The sequence below is a fragment of the Myotis lucifugus genome, unplaced genomic scaffold (genome assembly GCF_000147115.1).
Source record: "Myotis lucifugus unplaced genomic scaffold, Myoluc2.0 scaffold_57, whole genome shotgun sequence".
Lineage (NCBI taxonomy): Eukaryota > Metazoa > Chordata > Mammalia > Chiroptera > Vespertilionidae > Myotis > Myotis lucifugus.
In genome coordinates this window covers 288,426-306,261 of record NW_005871105.1, presented here as the reverse complement: position 1 = coordinate 306,261, position 17,836 = coordinate 288,426, and the positions used below count along the sequence as shown (strand labels likewise).

The following is a 17,836-nucleotide window of genomic DNA, read 5'->3' as shown; positions in this document are numbered from 1 at the left end:
GAAGACATCACTTTATATGGTGTGAGATGGGGAAAACTTCTCTGATTAGATGAGATTTGAGCAAGTACTCGAAGTGATCAAGGGAAGGTTTTCCAAATGGAGGCAAAAACAAGTGCAGAGGCCTGTAGGTGGGAGCATGCTTGAAATGTTTGAAGAGCAAGAAGGCCTGTGTAGTTGGAGCTAAGACAGAGGGAGAAGGGAAGATGACATTTGGGTATGTGCTTTTCATGTAGCATCTTTAGATTGTAGTAAGGACTTTAGATTTTATTCAGGATGAGATAGGAAGCCACTGAAGAGTTTTAAGCCTTTTGCCCTCACTTATAACATGATTTATTTTTGGGTCATTGTATATGTATAGTTCTATATCATTTATCATGTGTATAGGTTTACGTAACCATCACAGTCAGGATATAGAACTAGAAATACTCATCACCACAAAGACATTTCTTTGTGTTATCTCTATATAGATGTTCCTCGACATAGGATCGGGTTATGTTTCAATAAACCCATCATAAGTTGAAAATACCGTTAAGTCGAAAATGTAGTATGCCTAAGCTACCAACATCAAAGCTTAGTCTAGCCCAGCCGTGGGCAAACTACGGCCCGCGGGCCGGATCCGGCCCGTTTGAAATGAATAAAACTAAAAAAAAACAGACCGTACCCTTTTATGTAATGATGTTTACTTTGAATTTATATTAGTTCACACAAACACTCCATCCATGCTTTTGTTCCGGCCCTCCGGTCCAGTTTAAGAACCCATTGTGACCCTCGAGTCAAAAAGTTTGCCCACTCCTGGTCTAGCCTATGTTAAACGAGCTTAGAACACGTTACATTAACCTATAGTTGGGCAATTTTCTTGAGGTTCATTTCAAGAGTAATTGCCTTCCTCCTCTTATCAGAAGCAAGAGTCAAAGATATGGGCATTTTGTAGACATGATGGGATGTGAAAACAAAACACAATGTCCAAAATGCTGGCAACACACAACACTGTAGAACATTGGTTGCTTACCCTGGTGTTCTTGGGGCTGATGGAGAGCTGCAGCTCACTGCCACTGAACAGCATCACATGAGAAAGTATCTACTGAATATCACTAGCACGAGAAGAGATCAAAATTCAAAATTTGAAGTTCATTTCTACTGAATGTGCATTGCTTTTGCACCATGGTTAAGTTGAACTATGGTAAGTCAGGGACCATCTATATATAGTCAGACCTTTCCCACAACCTTAACCTCTGGCAATCACTGATCTGTTCTCTATCACTTTAATTTTAGTACTTGGAGAGTGTTATATAAATGGAATTATACATTATGTTATCGTTGGTTTATTTCACTCAGCATTATTTCCTTAAAATCCATCCAATATGTTGTGTGTTTCAGTAGTTCCTTTCATTTTAATGCTAAGAAGTATACCATTGTACGGCTGTACTACAATTTTTTTAACCATTGACTGACTGAAGGACTTTTCTGTTTCCAGTTTGGAGTGATAAAAATAAAACTGCTGTAAATAGTTTTGTACAGGTTTTTATGTGAAAATACATTTTTATCTCTCTAGAGTAAGTTCCCAGGAGTGCAATTGATGGGTTGTGTGATAAGTATATGTTTTACTTTATAAGAAGCTACCACTTTTCCAGAGCAGCTGCATCATTTTACATTCCCACCAACAATATACGTGAGATTCAGTTTCTCCGCATCCTTGCCAGCATTTAGTATTTATTTTTTATTTCAGTGATTCTAATAGGTATGTAGTGACATCTCATTGTACCATTAATTTGCATTTCCCTAATGGCTAATGATGTTGAGCATATATTCATGCACTTTGCTATCTATATGTCCTTTTTGGTGAATGTCTGTTCAAGTCTTTTGCTCATATTCTAATGGGATTATTGATTTCTTGTTGAAATTAGTGAGTTCTTTACATATTCTGGATACAAATCCCTTTTTGAGTATGTGATTTGTAAATATTTTCTCATGGTCTGTAGCTTATCTTCCTCTTAACAGTGGCTTTTGCAGAGCAAACAAAAAAAATAATTTTGATGAAGTCTAATTTATCCACTTTTTCTTTAATGGATTGTTCCATTGTTGTCAAATCTGTGAATTCTTTGCTTATCCTCAGATCCCAAAACTTTCTTCTGTTTTCTTCTAAAAGCTTTATATCTTGCATACATAATTCTGTAATCCATTTTTACTTAATCCTTATAATAAAAGGCTAATATGCAAATTGTCTCCTCGGGAGTTCTACCGCTCAGTATGACGTGGGCTGACCACCAGGGTGCAGTGCAGAATGAAGGAAGGCCCCGACTGGCAGCCGGGGGAAGGAAGGCCCAGATCATCCCTGATCACCAGCCAAGCCTAGGGACCCTACCTGTGCACAAATTTTGTGCACCGGGCCTCTAGTTTTTATATAAAAGTGTGAAGTTTAGATTGAAGTTTATTTTTTGTCTATGGATGTCCAGTTGTTTCTACACCATCTGTTGAAAAAAATATTCTTTCTCCATGGCCTGGCCAGTGTGGCACAGTTCATTGGCCATCGTCCTGTGTACCGAAAGGTTGCTGGTTTGTTTCCCAGTCAGGACACATGCCCAGGTTGCAGGCTCCATCCCTGGTAGGCGGTATGCAGGAAGCAGCCACTCAGTGTTTCGCTTTCACATCAATGTCTCTCTCTCCCCCGCTCTCTCTCCCCCTCTCCCTCTTTCCCTCTCCCTCTCCTCTCTAATAATCAGTTTTAAAAAGTTATCCTTCCTCCATTGAATTGCATTTGCACCTTTGTCAAAAATCAGATGACTGTACTTGTGAGAATATATTTCTGAATTCTCTGTTCTGTTCCATTGATCTTTGAGGCTATCCTTCTATCAGGAATTACTGTCTTGTTTACTGTAGCTGTATAGTAAGTCTTAAAATCAGGTAGTGAAATTCCTCTAACTTAATACTCCTTATTCAGAATTGTTTTAGCTGTTCCACCTCCTTAACATGTAAAGTTTTGAATCTACAAAATAATCCTGCTGGGATTTTGGTAGGAACTGCACTAAAACCATAGTTCAATTGGGAAATTGACATTTTTATTTTGTTTTTTAATCCATTAACAGTATATCTCTCCTTATATATAGGATATCTTTTAAGATTTACACCTAGATTTACACAGGGATGGGCAAACTTTTTGACTCGAGGGCCACAATGGGTTCTTAAACTGGACCGGAGGGCTGGAACAAAAGCATGGATGGAGTGTTTGTGTGAACTAATATAAATTCAAAGTAAACATCATTACATAAAAGGGTACAGTCTTTTTTTTTTTTAAGTTTTATTCATTTCAAACGGGCCGGATCCGGCCCGCAGGCCGTAGTTTGCCCACGGCTGCACCTAGAAACATTTTTTTGAAGCAATTGTAAGTACTGCTGTGTTTTTAATTTTGTTTTTCAGTTATTCATTGCCAGTTTATAGCAGTATGGTTGATTTCTGTGAGTTGACCCTGTATCCTGAGACCTTGCTAAGCTAAACTATTCTAGCAGGTTTTTTTTATTGATTCCGTACATTTTCTAATGTGTCTGTGAATAGAGACAGTGTTTTCCCTTCTATGTGCCTTTTATTTCCTTTTCTTGCCTTACTTCTCTGGCTAGTATTTCCAGTACTATGTGTCATAGGAGCGGTGAAATCAAACAAGCTCGTCTTGTTCCTGATCTTACAGGAAATGCATTCAGTCTTTCACCATTAAATATATGTTAGTTGTAGGCTTTTTTGCAGATTCTTTTTATTAGGTTGACAAGCTATTCCTAGTTTAAGAATTTTTATCATTACTGAGTACTGAATTTTGTCAAATGCCTTTTCTGCTTTAATTGATATGATGATCATATGGCTTTTCGTCTTTAAACTGTTAACTGATGGTATCTTTTCTTTTTAAAGATTCATCCTGGCTGCTCCCTGTGGAGTAAACTATCAATCTGTTCTCTGTGTCTATGAGTCTGTTTCTATTTTGCTTGTTACTTCATTTTGTTCATTAGATTCCACATATGAGTGAAATCATATGGTACTTATCTTTCTCTGACTGGCTTATTTCACTTAGCATAACGTTCCCCAGGTCTATCTATGCCAGTGGTTCTCAACCTTGGCTGCACGTTAGAATCACCTGGGAATCTTTTTAAAATCCTGATTTCTGGGCCTCATCCTCCGGAAATTCTGTTTCTTTGTTACTAATGTTGTGGCTCCACCCCATAACAAAGAAACAGAATGAAATCAGGATTTTAAAAAGATTCCCAGGTGATTCTAATGTGCAGCCAAGGTTGAGAACCACTGATCTATGCTGTCACAAAGGGTAAAATTTTATTCCTTTTACTGCCGAGTAGTATTTTATTATGTAAATGTACCATAGCTGTTTTATCCACTCATCTACTGATGGACACTTGGGCTGCTTCCAAATCTTGGCTATTGTAAATAACACTGCAGTGAACACATATTCATTTGAATTAGTGTTTCAGGTTTCTTTGGATAAATACCCAGAGCCTGACCAGCATGATTCAATGGTTGAGCATCAACCTATGAACCAGGAGATCACGATTTGATTCCCTGTCAGGGCACATGCCCGGGTTGCGATCCCCAGTGTGGGTATGCAGGAGACAGCCGATCAGTGGTTCTCGCTCATCATTGATATTTCTATCTCTCTCTCCCTCTCTGAAATTAATAAAAATATATTTTAAAAATAAATGCCCAGAAGTGGAATTGCTGGGTCATAAGGCAGTTCTAGTTTTTTATTTTTTTGAAGGATATAATAATTATTGTTAAGCCTTTTTTCATTTGTCTCTCTTGATCCCATTCTTTTCTGCGTTTTATCTAACCTTTCTGACCCCTTTTTAGTAAGTTCTTGGTCTTCATGTCTCCTCTCTTCCTGCCTAGCCTCTTTTCCATTATTCCCAAGGTCAATATCACCACCTTCTGCTGAATTTCACTAAAATTATCTTTCTTTGTAATCATATATTCTGTATATTATGCATTTAAAACCATTCTGAGTGGAAATATGTAGCTTTCTCCAGACTGGCTTAGGGGTCCATGACACCAGATCTAATGGAACCAAACTGGGGATGGTTAGGAAAACATGTCAGTAAGTTTTAGTTGAAGTGCTAAGCAGGGGAGAAGCCTAGTGAATTTTTCATTTGTTTTAATTATGAAATAAATGTTAATTTAGAACATTTTTAAATTTTATTAAGTTTTTAAAAAGAGGGAAGACCTCTTTTTAGCTCACAACGATAGATAAGCTAAGATTTCAAGGTAAAAAAAAAAATTGTCTATAATCCCACAATCACTTTTGTTACCCTCTTATTGTGTATCTCTTCCACCTTATTAATTTCTTATTCAAAGGAGTAAAATATTTAAAGCGGTTATGTAGGGGCATTTCTTACTCTGCTAAACAGTACTTGATAGGTCAAGTGGAAAGTCCTTGCGGGCAGGGAGGTAAGCTGTGGTCGGGTCATTTAGATGTTGGATGATTGGGATAGGGTGGTAGCAGTAGGGGTGGAGTAGACTTGACTATTCCAAGAGGTGTTTAGAAAGAAGGACTTACAGGACTCGGTGGTAAATAGTGGGGCTGAAATGCATGGAGTGTAAGGGAAAGTATCAGAAAGGAATAGGGTGCCTAAATTAGTATTGTTGGAATAATAATGCACAGATCCACAATACCATATCCAAAATCCAGAGGACAGCTGTTTTTTAGAATTCAAAATATTTAGTTTTAACATATTGTATATATATAATATAAAAGCCTAATATGCAAATTGTCCCCTCAGGAGTTTAACCCGGAGACTGGGAGTTCGATCACTCACTATGATGTGTGCTGACCACCAGGGGGCAGTGCAGAATGAAGGAAGGCCCCGACCGCCAGCCAGAAGGCCCTGATTGGCCCTGATGGCCAGCCAGGCCTAGGGACCCTACCCGTGCACGAATTTCGTGCACTGGGTCTCTAGTATTATGTAATACTTAACACCCTCAGTGAGGTTTGAGGCATTACTCAGTAATTAAACACTAATATTTCTGTCGTGAAATATAGAAATATTCACAGTAAGTAGGCCCATTAATAGCCTCGAATCAGTTCAAAGCAGATTTTTGCCACTACCAGATGAGTTTTGACATGGAGTTTCATGAAAAAACCTTTTCAGTACTTTTTAGATCTCAGTACTATGGAAGTGATAGTAGACTGTATTGACTAGCATCCAGTGAGGAGAGTCTTAGGAATTGTGTTTTAAGAAGTCATAGTTATTAAGTGGATGAGATTTAAAGGAGTTGAGAAAGGTAAAGAAAGGCAAGAGAAGAGCTTAGGTAATTTCAGTTATCAGGCTAAAAAAAGAATTCCTATGTCTTTTAAAAATGAGAAGTTGAGAAGGGAAGCTAGTTTAGAAGAGAGTTTTAAGTTTTAACTTGCTTCACATGAGTTTCCCTTTTATGTTTCATGTATTCCATATCATGGGTAAATTGAACTTAAAAGTTCGGATTTACTGGACTAAAAAATTTCCTTTTAAGATAAGCTCTGAATTTCTAGAGCCTTCAGACTTTTGTAGGTTGGGAGTGGTTGGAAAGGTGTTCCTAGATAACTAAGAATTGGGGCCCTGCACACCTGGAAAATAGACCGAAGGAGTGGAGTTGAGGTACTTGTCCACTAATAGTATTCTTTTCTGTATAGTTGAATCATTAATATGGCCATATTTATAATGATATAAATATATTCAAAAGGAGTAATTGTTGCAGCACCAGTGGTAGCTGACATGTTTTAAATGCTTACTATGTACCAGGCACTGATCCAAGTGCTTTACAGCAAGCAGTCTAGTGATATCTGTTTCTGCCTTGTAAATTGGGGCATGATATCAACCTAGAGCATAGGTAGTGGTGTGATTTTTGATTCCCAGTTCACTTTAGAAATCTGAAATATAGATAATTAATGCCTGAATATATAGAATTGAGTAGGTTTTAACTGTATTGCTATTCTGTGACTTTTAAAAAAATCTTTTAATACTGGAATCAGTACATTAATACTGTCATATAAAATCTCTTAGAAATAGGGACAAGTCTTTAATAAATATGAAATGAAGTCCAGTAATTACACTTAAAATTAGTTTAATTGCTTTATATTTACTGTATATAAATGTATGCATTATTTTGTTATTCATACATATTAAAAGGCAAATTTTGTCATAAACTTTTATTCAAATTCTGCTACCAATTTGTATTATTTGAACTTTGTTTTTCTTCTTATTAAATAAAGGTGTTGGACTAGATAGTCTGTAAGGCTCCTTTTAGTATCGAATTCTATGATTCTGAATATTTAAGTTTCATCAAGTGAAATAGAAAACTTAAACTTTAATTCAAAGGAGATTCTCCTTATATTATGCTCTTAAGTGTAGATGAGATAGATGCCAAAGGAAGAAGGTAGAGAATGAGCGCCATAACTTTGCACCTACATACTTTTGATAAACATTAGAAACAAATACAGAAATAAGGATCCTTGGAAACTAGAAAAACAGACCAGAAAAGTTTTTAAGAAAAGAATGATCACTAATTATTCAAGTTAGTAATCAATCAATAAAGTTAATACAGTCTAGAAGAAGGAACCCTGGACCTGGAGTTAGAAAGCCATGAGTGCATTTCTGTCCCTAACTCTGCTGCTTATTGGAGTTTTGATAATCAGTAAATTACTTAATTTTCTGAAACTTGCAAAGTGAGAGTAATAACTACCTCGCCTTTCTCAGTGGTTTCATAAGGATCAAGTGATAATGGTGAATTAGAACTGCCTCTAATAAGACTTTAAAATATTTATGAACCTAAGTTATTGCAAAAATGTGAATGAGGATCCTTTAAGAGGTTGGACTTGGTGATTTGAATAAAACTAATATCAAGGGAAGAAACTTGAAGGCAGATTAAAACAAGTTGAAGCCAAAGTATAAGTATTCAGTAGATAAGTTTGGCATGGTATGAATGGTAAGAGATACATGGACTAGCATAGCATATTCTTTACATTGCTATAGCAAGGTTTTGTATTCATGTTTCTGTTTCTTTCTGAATTAGAAGTAGGTAGAGAACAGGAACTGCAGCTCACTCTGTTTCCTCAGTGCCTTGAAAATAGCAATTTCAATAAATAGCTTTGTGAATAAATACTTGCTAAACAGGACATAACTGGTAAAGAAAATTTTTGTGATATGAGTGTGTACATGGATATTTGTGTAAGATGGTAAGACTTAAAAATGTTCATAGGTTGAAGGGAGAGAATGAAAAGAAAGGGGTTGGTTTCATCAAGAAAATATGAAAGAGATAGCATCTGGAACCATAAATAAAAAGTGCTCGTCTTACTAGTTAGTAAGAGACTTCCCCGAAAAAAGCACCAGACCCAGGAGGAGGTTATACTGTTGAATTCCTTAAAACATCAAGCACCAGATAACTGTATTAGAACAGAGAAGGCAAAAAGGTAAGCTTCCCAGTTCTTTTTACAAAGACAGCACATATCGTATATAATAAAAGGCTAATATGCAAATCGACCGAACAGCGGAACGACAGGTCGCTATGATGCACACTGGCCACCAGGAGGCAGACACACAACACAGGAGCTGACCCCTGGTGGTAAGAGTGCTCCCACAGGGGGAGTGCCACTCAGCCAGAAGTCGGGTACACAGCTGGTGAGCACAGCGGCGGTGGTGGGAGCCTCTCCTGCCTCCGAGGCAGCACTAAGGATGTCCGACTGACAGCTTAGGCCCGCTCCCCACGTGGGCTCCCGGACTGTGAGAGGGCACAGGCTGGGCTGAGGATCCTTCCCCCCACCCCCCTAGTGCATGATTTTCGTGCACCAGGCCTCTAGTTATAAAATATGAGCCCAAAAGACTATACACCAATCTCACAAAAGTTGTTGCAAAAAAATGCTTAATAAAACTATCAAATGGAATTTAGCATTACATTAGCAGAATAATACTATAATCGGATTCACCCTAGGAATATAAGAATAAATCAAATTAAATTATATTATTAGATGAGAAGGAGGGGGGGATGACTAAGGAACCAAAAAGGGAGAAATAAATGTTCACTTCTGATAGGAATCCTTAGTGAAACAAGAATAAATTAATGTACTTAAGATTTTATATATCTCAGACCAGAAGTCAGCATTTTTTATGGTAACAAACTAGAATTCCTATTTTATTATTTAGTGAAGTACAAAATTCCTTTTAAAAAGCCATGAATCAAAAAAGGTGTGGCCAGCATTAGTATTACGTAACATTGTCTTGGGAATGCTGGCCAATGTAATTAGACAAAAAAAACAAAATAGGTGTAATTATTTGAAAAGAAGGAGGCAAATTCATTATTTATAAGTGACATGTGTGGAAAAGCCAAAAGAATCAACTGAAATATTACTGTAATGAGATTTCAGTATGAAACCTAGTTAATCTAAAGGGGGGGGGGGGGGTTGTGTGTTTCTTTTTGTTGTTGCTTTTATGACCTTTAAACTGAAAATCTATCCATATAGGTTAATGGGGATTCTCATTCTTAAAATACTTTTTTTTTTTTTGGCCTTCTGGAGAATGCACAGACTTATTTAATCTTATCTCTAAGTAAATTGCAGTCTATTTTGAATAAGACACTTTTCAAGTTAACTTCTACAAACTACTTTGAGCCCAGCTGGAGGTCAGGGCACAGGCCTGGGTTGCAGCTCGATCCCCAGTGTGGGATGTGCAAGAGGCAGCCAATCAATGATTCTCTCTCAACATTGATGTTTCTCTCTCTCCCTCTTCCTTCCTCTCTGAAATCAATTAAAATATATAAAGAAAAACTATTTTGAAATAAAGTTGCAGCAGTAAATACATTTAGAAGGACTTTAAAGTTTTTCTTTATTCCTGTGGCTGTGATACTTGCTCTATTGCTTAGTAATGCCAGGAAAGGTGTAATCTGATCTTTGAGCCATATTTGGTAAATAATAATTTTGTGTGGAAACCACTGTTCTGTCAGTAAGAGGAAAATTATTGCACAAATGTAAGGGTTTTCTTTGCCCTTAAGGCATTTTCTGACTTAAAGACTTAAGTTATATCATGTATTGATTCTTTTGTTTTTTAAAAAGCACTGTGTAACCTTAAAAAGGGTATTGACAAAAGTATTTTCTACTTTACTTGGAGAAGAATTGCATGTCTTTTTGTTTGCCACTAATTCTCTTTATATCCTAGATGTAAATTCTTATATTTTTATTCATCATTAACTCTCAGAATTGAACTCTCACACAAATTTACCTTGTAGTTCTGCAAGCAATGATGAAAAATGAGTTATATCTCTTAGGATGTGATGCAGATGATTTACTTAAAACTAAAGCTGGTTACACAGCTGTTGCTTTAGCATTTATGAAAATGAACACTTAAGTATATCCATGTTTAGAACAAAAAATGTATTGAATACCTAATATATGCCAAGTTTTTAGGTGCTTTATAGACTTTAGCGAATTCTCATGGCAATCCAGTGAGGTGGGCAGTGGTGTCCCATTTCATAGAAGGAATCTTCTGCAGAGAGTTTTTGTCCAAGGCTAGATCTATCCCTCCCAGACTTTTTTTTTTTTTTTTAACCAACAATATACCATCACAGTGATGGAAAATTTGCATTTTTCTTAAAAACTACTTTTACTCTATTTTGCTTTGTTGTATTGCTAGTTACCAAGAATGCAAAAAGTTATTTGAATCCTTCCTTGTCTTCACTTTTTTTTTTTTGGTCCTGTTACAATTCTCACCAGCAGCCATCATTTGGCAGCAGCAGAGAATTCAATTTATTTTGACTGCTGTGGGATTGGTTTCTTGGAAAAACTCCTTAGGGTGCTAGCCTGCCAAGTATAAGGACATTGTTTGCAGGCCTTAGTGATCTAATTAGTACACCAATCTACCACTTTTCATATCCTACCATTTCTGTAACCTTTGTAGTTGTATGGTGGTTGTTTTTTAATATGGACCTAACAAAAACTTTTTAAAATAATTGAATCTAATTTGGTTATGGAAAAAAGAATTTCCAACGTGATGCAGAGTCACTATAAGCTATTCTTTGCCTCCCTCTTTAAGAATTACCAAGTTTGTTATTTTTTATTAGAACTTGAAATTAAATTTACTGCTTGGATGTATCTAAAGCATTTTTTAAAGAAACCTCTGAGAATTGATTTTAGGAAAGTAGGGGAACAGTTAGAAAACCATTGTAAATAAGATAGCAAGCAAAAGAGAAAAACAAAATGACCTGAAAATGAGGACTTTGGAAAGTTTTACCATTGAAATTGGGTTTATTGTTTTTCTCTTTCTGTTATACTCTGTGGTCTGATGTTGGACAGTCTATTGCTGAAAGCCACTAGAGATTTCATAAAAGCTACTATTTCAATTTCTAGAATCGGGAGTCCAGAATAGAATTGGGTAGATAAAAATAATGACAGCTAATGTAAATAGCATCTTCTGATAACTTGTAATTTAAGAGACCCTCTTTCCACTTTGAAATATTTTATGTGAGAGACATTGGGAACTACCTCACTGCTGTTAGATCTCATAATGTTATCTGGTCACGTTTCTTGTTCTGCCTACCTCTAGTTTACTCTAGTTTCTCTTCTGCTTTCAAGGCTCCAGACCCCGTTCCTGGACCTGCCCTGGAAAAGAAGTATCCAGTAGAGATGAGCTCACTGCAGTTACTTAATTAAAAATTTGTAAGCTGCAAAAATGGCAGTGAGCCAACCAAGAACAGCTACAATTTGAATTTTTCTATTTCCAGGTATGCTAAAGTCAATGGCACCAGTCAAGCTTAGCCTATGTAACTGCCTTACGATGAAATCTATAATAACCAAAACTTTACTTTCAAAATTTGTGGTCATCTTGCTTTAAAATATAGTAGCCTCCCTAACATCTAGGTAACTTGCAGCTAGTATTGACCTTAACATACCTTTTGCCTGAATATTCCTAATTGAACTGTTTGCTAGTGGCAGCAAACTAATCCAGAAATAATTTAAGAAAAATAAATTTGAAGTACTATTGAGTTAAGCCCTGTAAATGTACAGAACGTAATCTGGTCTTTATTAAAGAGTAAACATTAACCATAATAGAATTGTCTTCCTCTCGGGTTCACATATAGTACAAGTAATATAGGGAATTAAGTAAATGAACTAGTTCTCCATCCTGCGTTTCTCAACCATTTCTAAAATATCTTTAGGTGAAGAGTAAACATATTCTTCAGTAACTGGAAGTCATAAGTAAGACTTCTGGATATACAACCAAATAATGTATTATATAGAACCATTACCTGAAGAAGTTAATTATTTTAAATGTAAGTATATAACTAATATTTGCTATATTTTTTTTCTTGAGTGCGCAAAAGAAACCAGACTAGAAAGTAGTTGGAATTTTAGCAACAGAATTAAAACTGAGGTTTCCTGCTGCCTTAGATTTTAACCAAGAGAAAATTTATGAATATTTTGAGGGTTGAGGTCAGTTAGCTTTTAAGGACCTTTATTGCTTTTACCAATTTGTACAGATTTAAAAACAGAATTAATCCATAAAAGGTGATTTTATTTACTAAAAAAAGATAACCATACGTATCTTTTGATTTTAAAGGTCAATTCAGATAGGTTAGAGATTACCAATATTGAACAGAGGAATATTCCAATTGCTATCTTAAGAGATGATACTAATATTCTAGCTTGTGCTTTCCTTATATTCCTACGTTGTTAATGTATAATTAATTTAATGTTAGCCAATCTAGTCAGCATTAGGTCACTGATTATGTGCCATATTATTTGTTTGGTAAAATTTGTTTTGAAAAAAATTTAATATGAGTGTTGAATTAGGACTGGAAAGGGAGCTACTACTAGAATTATAGGAACGTTACCACTGTTATATGAATTAAAGGAGAAATTGTAGAGGGAATTGCATCTGAATTTCAAGTCTTATTAGTTATCACTGGGGCTATCAGTAATGGTAAAACAAATCTATATTATTGAATGCAAGTGGTGTTTAAAGCACTGTGCTAGACACAGTAAAGATGTCAAAATGAATAAACCTTACTTTCATTGATTTTATAGAGAGTAATTTTTTTTTAAGTATCATAATAGAGGTATAAACAATGTACTTGAAAGTACCAGAGAGAATCAATATTTTATAAAGGGAAGGTAATGTTTCTACTGAGCCTTGAAGGATAGATAGAATTCTTCAGAGAGAGTGCAAAGAGTATTTCTAATTTATGGAAATGAAAGTAAGTAATATGATCTAGAAATTGTGAACAATCCATTGTGCCTAGAGAATAGTGGGGTACAGGATGATATGATGGGAGATGGAGCTATGCTATACATGCTTTCCAAAGTCAAGTGAAGGAGTTTGATTTAATTCAGTAGATAATGGAATCCATTCAAGATATTTTAGCCCTGGTGTATTTAAATCAATGACTCTTTTGAAAAACTGAATGTGGCAGAGCAAGGGTTGCTTGATAAAGTTAAAGATTAGGCAGTAGTAATACCTAATAAAGGGCAACATTTATTATATGTCAGGGATTGTGTATGAAGAGTTTTATGTGCAGTTTCTCATTTAATCTGACTTCAGGAATATTGTGAGGAATAATATGTGTTAACCATTTAGCACAGGACTAGTAATTATAAGCTCAGAACATTGTTCTTGTCCACATTTATGTGTGATAAATCCTATGAGAGTGTTGTGTTTATTGGGAGACTCTTAAGATAGTAACAATAAACTTATTTTTCTACTACCCCTTACCTCTTTCTTTTAAACATTTAAACTAAGGGTAGGGGATCTTTTTTCTTCCAAGGGCCATTTGGATATTTATAACATCATTCGCGGGCTATATAAAATTGTCTACTTAAAAATTAGCCATTTATATTTGGTCAAACATTTAATTAACTCACCTCTAATGTCTTGGCAGGGCCAGACCAAATGATTTTGCGAAACTGGATGTTTCCCACCCCTGTTATTTAGTTTGAGGACTGCATATTAGTTCATGTTGAGTTAACCTTAGGGTAAAAAAAGAGAGAAATAGACCAGGCCTTTTTATTTTTTTTAACCAGTGGATTAATTATAAGGTACAAGACTAAACATAGAGGTAGTCTTGAATAAATTACATTAATTTAATTAAAACATAACTGTAGATCTCATCTGTCAAGCATCCCGAAAATTGATAATTGTTGCAGCTGTTAACAGCTATATCAGTAACAGTTTCAACATAGATAACATAGTCCTTTAAGTATTTAAAATTACATATAGTTGGCTAAGTACAGGTACTTTCAAATAACTCATTCCATTATTAGTCTCCTACCCATGTATCAGAATACAAGTTACGTTATGTGAAAATATATAGGAAATAATTTTATAAGGAAAATATTCTGCTCTAATTATCTCAATTGTTTATGACTAATTATACAAATAATACATGCATATATATTCTTATGAAGAATGAAAACATAGCAAAGATGACTAAACCTCCTTGGACCATCTTCTATCATGAGTCCTTTACCCAGCTCTCTCTTCCAAATAATTAGTGATATCCTTTCAGAACCTTTCCTATACATACATATAAAATATCTGTTTAAAATTTCTCTTTTTTGTATCTTTTTTTAAAAAAAACACAAATCTATAATACATGGGTTTTGCATCTTTTTTTCATTTGGTAATGTCTTACAAGTCTTTCCATATAATTATCTGGATATCTTCACTTTTTAAAAACGGTTGCATGGTATTCCTTAGTATTGCTATACAATGATTTACTTATTCATTCCTCATTGAACATTCAGGTTAATACACACTGAGATGGTCATCCTTGTATGCTCCTCTTTGAATACCTGTGTTTGTCTAGATTAGATGCTTTAATTTATATAGATAGAGAGGTAGAACTCTGGTACTTTATTACTAGCAACTAATTTCATTCAACTCATCTCACAACTGATTGTAGTAACAGTGGGTAGTGACACCACAGTTGATCTGCTACTGACTCCGTTGAAACTAAATATATCTGTTAATATGTCTTTCCGTGATTCTCTTCAGTTTAAAAAACTATGGTATAACAATTGTCTTCTCTGCTCTATATGTGGGGAGGATAAAATGACATAACAGATGTGCTGTGAGAAGTCCAGTATAAATCTGAAATCTAGATTATAATCTTCTCAAAAGCATGGACTATTTTATTCATTTTTGCATAATAAGAGCACATTGCATAGCATATAGTAGGCAATGTTTGTGGAATGGATCCCAGAAATGGTGAACTAAAAAGTGGGTCATATCTATGAGAAAGTTCCAGACTAGTAGAATTTTCTTATATGTATATTTTACATTATCTGAAAACTGTATATTTTCACTGAAAATTTCTCACCTTTTCATCTTCATCTCACTTCTCAGCTGCATTACAGCCATAATTCCTCAAATTTATCATGTTCTATCATGGTTTTCCCCCCAATACAGTCACCAGTGATATCCTGCAAGACTTTTATTATTTACTAGAGGCCCGGTGCATGAAATTTTGGGGGTGGGGGGCAGGGACTGCCCAGCCTGCACCCTCTCTAATCTGGGACCCCTCGGGGGCTGTCCGACTGCCGGTTTAGGCCCGATCTCCAGGATCAGGCCTAAACTGGCAGTCGGACATCCCTCTCACAATCCAGGACCACTGGCTCGCCTGCTTGCCTGATCGCCCCTAACTGCCCCCCCCCCCCCCCGCTGGCTTGGTCACCCCCCAACTGCCCCTACTGCCGGCCTGGTCGCCCCACGCAGCCCGCTGCTCAGTTGTTTGGTCGGCCCTCACTAACCCCCCTGCCGGCCTGGTTGCCCCACACAGCCTGTTAGGTCGTCCGTTTGGTTGTTTCCGTTGCAACAGTCACTTAGGCTTTTATATATGTAGATTTTTTGTGGTTAAGCTCAAGTACTGCATTCTTTGTGAAGTTTCTCCTGCCTATCTTTAATTCCTGAGTTTAGGCATTTCTTTCTCTTGACTTCATTGCAGCTTATACACCTCTTCATGGCACAGAGTGGATATTGCTGAATGAATGCATGCCTACCTATGGGACTTGGTAGAATGTCACAGAACCAGGCAGGGCCTGGAACTTCAGAGATAAATTATCTGAATCAAGAAAGTGAGAGGCTTGCTGTTTTTGCTGACTTGTGGGATGTAGCATGCATGGTGCAAAGAAGGGAAGTTAGATCTTCTATAATGTAACCCTGCCTAACCCTCTTCTTCAGCCTCATCTTTCATCCCACTTTCTCCTTAGTCTCAGTCCCTTTACTTCAACATTAGCCAGCTACTTATGGTTTCCCAAACTTTCCATGCTATTTTACTCCTTGAAGTCTTTCCTCAGGCAACTACTTGTGTCTGAAATATTCTTTTCCTCTCACCTATCCACCTAGTAAACATATTTTCATCTTCCAAGGTCCAGCTTAGCTGTCACTTTCTGTAATGAATCCATTGAAATCAGAATTAACTGATCCCTCCTTTTCCCTTGTGTACTGCACATTATATCTGTAACTACTCAGTTATTACATGTCTTTGATGTGTGTCTTTTCCTACTAAAATTTGTTAAACATAGGCAACTGTGCTTTTATTAATTTTAACATTTTAGCACCAATTATAGTATTAAGTTATAGGCATGCAACAGGTTTATTAAGTTAGCTACACACACACGCACACATGATACATATAAAAATATAATATATGAAAAATAACACATTATAAAATGTTATTTCATAAAGATGCTAATTAAATTATCACTTGCATATATTTTACAGTTCAAAGTTCATATTTCATTAGGGAAGTCTTTCTATACTTATGGATAAATATTATAGGATGAGATTCTGATTCTTTTTTATTCAATTATACAATTAAAAATATTAATTGAATATTCTCTAAGGATACCTATAATTATTTGGAAAAATATGAAACAGATTTATATATAATAAATCTGCTGAGATAGGAGTTTCTATACAGTTCTGAGATGATTCTTGACAATCTAACAAAAATTCATTTTACCATAGCCATAATAAGATGAATAGCCAACTATACAATCAAGTGTTGGATTTGAAAGACTGGCACATACTTAAGAAAATTATTGCATTGTACATATTGTATTTTAGAGACTTGATTCAGTTCAATATTGTTTTATTAGTTTTAATTTTGCTCATGTTGAATTCTCTTTCTTTTTAAGAATCTGAGTACCATTATAGTGATGAAATCTTGTTTAAATGTTTTCCTTTGCACATAGATTTTATCTTTGTTAGCAGGCTTAGAGGTCTCATAATTTACCATAGTTGTCAGATTACCAATCAATTTTATGTGTATAATTTAAAATTTGCCAATTTAACTTTTGGTTAGTTATGAAAAGTTTTAAGACATCAATAATAACTGTCCATTTACATTATGTCTTACTTGTGAACTTAGTTGTCACACTCCCAGTCACATTCCCAGTGTTAACCCAGAGCCATAACACATAACTAGCATCTGGGTATCAGTTCATTCTGGGGAAAAGTCAACTGAGAACCATTACGTTAGAAAGAAGATGGGCAAAGTGATATGAGAATAGGAAAAACAGAGCCAAGAAAGGATTGAAACTGCATGGGGATCAGTTGGTGAAAGTCCTCATAACTTTCTATTAATCTTCATACTAAGATGCCATTTTAGATTAATATTTTAACCAAATTATTATAATTACCACATTAAATCATTAAGTTAACTGGTTCATTACAAATGTTTATGGTTAATGTGACATGGAAATTGGTTCTTTCAGATGCTTTCATTTTCTTTCTCCTTTTCCCCCCTTTTTACTCATAAATAGGACCTTATTGTCATACCACATATTTATAGCATCTTTTTTTAAAGATTATATTTATGCACAGTA

General features: G+C 35.6%; 1 protein-coding gene across 8 annotated transcripts in view; it reads left to right on the top strand.

Moving 5' to 3' along the window:
- TAB2 (TGF-beta activated kinase 1/MAP3K7 binding protein 2) overlaps nt 1-17,836 on the top strand; it is a 62,303-nt gene that overhangs the window by 10,642 nt on the left and 33,825 nt on the right. For all 8 annotated transcript variants that reach the window (XM_023754163.1, XR_002829397.1, XM_023754160.1 and 5 more), the window contains one exon: nt 11,585-11,733. The gene's annotated coding sequence lies outside the window, so the exon portion shown is untranslated. Of the gene's footprint in view, nt 1-11,584; nt 11,734-17,836 lie in introns of those variants that run through there.